We start from the raw sequence: 1,192 nt of genomic DNA on the forward strand, positions 1-1,192 counted from the left end.
AATGTCCAACCAGGCTGGTGTTGATCCATAAAGTTCCTGTCAGTGTCTATCTATGGATGGATCCATGGTTCTACTAGAATCCAGTCTCTGGTCACATTTCACCAACTGTTGAGGCTCTAACATCAGCAGAACCTGATGTGGTGAAGTTGGACCAGACAAGGTTCCAGGTTTTAGATGTTCAGACTAAATGTTGACGTGGATCATTGGTAGGAACCAGAACCTGGAGTTCAGAGGTTCCAGATGTTGGTTTTCTATGTTACAAACTGCTTCATGTCGATTCAGAGAAGCTGCTGGTAATTCATTCAGAACTCTAAAAGCTTTAACTCTAATAAATATTGTTCATCCAGCACAGAAACTTAGAACGATTGTTCCATTTGAGCTCCTTAAAGCTGAAACAACATGTCTCGTCGGGGTTTCTCTCAGACTTCCTCCTCTGTGGATGTTCATGTGGACGAGGCGACGCTGAGCTGCTCCACTTGGTGTCAGCAGAGCTTCCTGTGGACCAACCGGCTGACTAAAGAGCCTGCAGACATCATCGGGATTGAAGCTCCCGACGGCCACAGAGGTGCAATAAAATCTGCTTTAAGCACCTCGCTGTGTCTCGCTCGCAGTTTTTATCCTGTTGGTGTTGATTCACAAGAGCTTGGAGCACACGTGCATAGAAACAGGAGTGAAGAAACGAGCTCAGAGACCGAAGACGACGACAAAACAACCGTAAAAACTCACGTTTCCATCGTCAGGCTTCAGACTCTTGGTCCATCGTTACTGATCACAAGTTGTTTGTATTAAAAGCCAGTTTTTATTGCTGCTCTGACTTTGTCTCGTGGTCTCGTTTCTACGCCTGTGATTATAAAGAGTCGGACGCACGCCGTCGTCCAGGTTCTGGAGGTCACAGACACAGAACGTGAAGCCAACGCGGTTCTGTTCAGTTCTGTTCGGTTCTGCTGAAGGAGGACGTTGGGCGCTGACGTGTTGGTTTATGTGTGAATTTAATGACTAATGAAGGTTTGACAGGTCGTTAGCAGCCATCAGACGGTTTGTGGTGATTAATTAATAAATGATCGGTTTGTCAGAGGCTGAACTTTGTTCCACTCTGCTGGTTCTCAGCCGGTCCAGATTCTCCAGAACTATTTATAAACGCTGCTGTTTGTTATCAGGCTGGAGGTGTGACGTTCAGCACGGTGTGTGTGTG

At 46.4% G+C, this 1,192-nt stretch overlaps 1 protein-coding gene across 1 annotated transcript in view; it reads left to right on the forward strand.

Moving 5' to 3' along the window:
* ldhd (lactate dehydrogenase D) overlaps positions 1-1,192 on the forward strand; it is a 17,778-nt gene that overhangs the window by 11,416 nt on the left and 5,170 nt on the right. The gene's annotated exons all lie outside the window — the stretch shown is intronic.

Source organism: Stegastes partitus, unplaced genomic scaffold, assembly GCF_000690725.1.
Source record: "Stegastes partitus isolate 25-593 unplaced genomic scaffold, Stegastes_partitus-1.0.2 Scaffold188, whole genome shotgun sequence".
Taxonomy (NCBI): Eukaryota; Metazoa; Chordata; class Actinopteri; family Pomacentridae; genus Stegastes; species Stegastes partitus.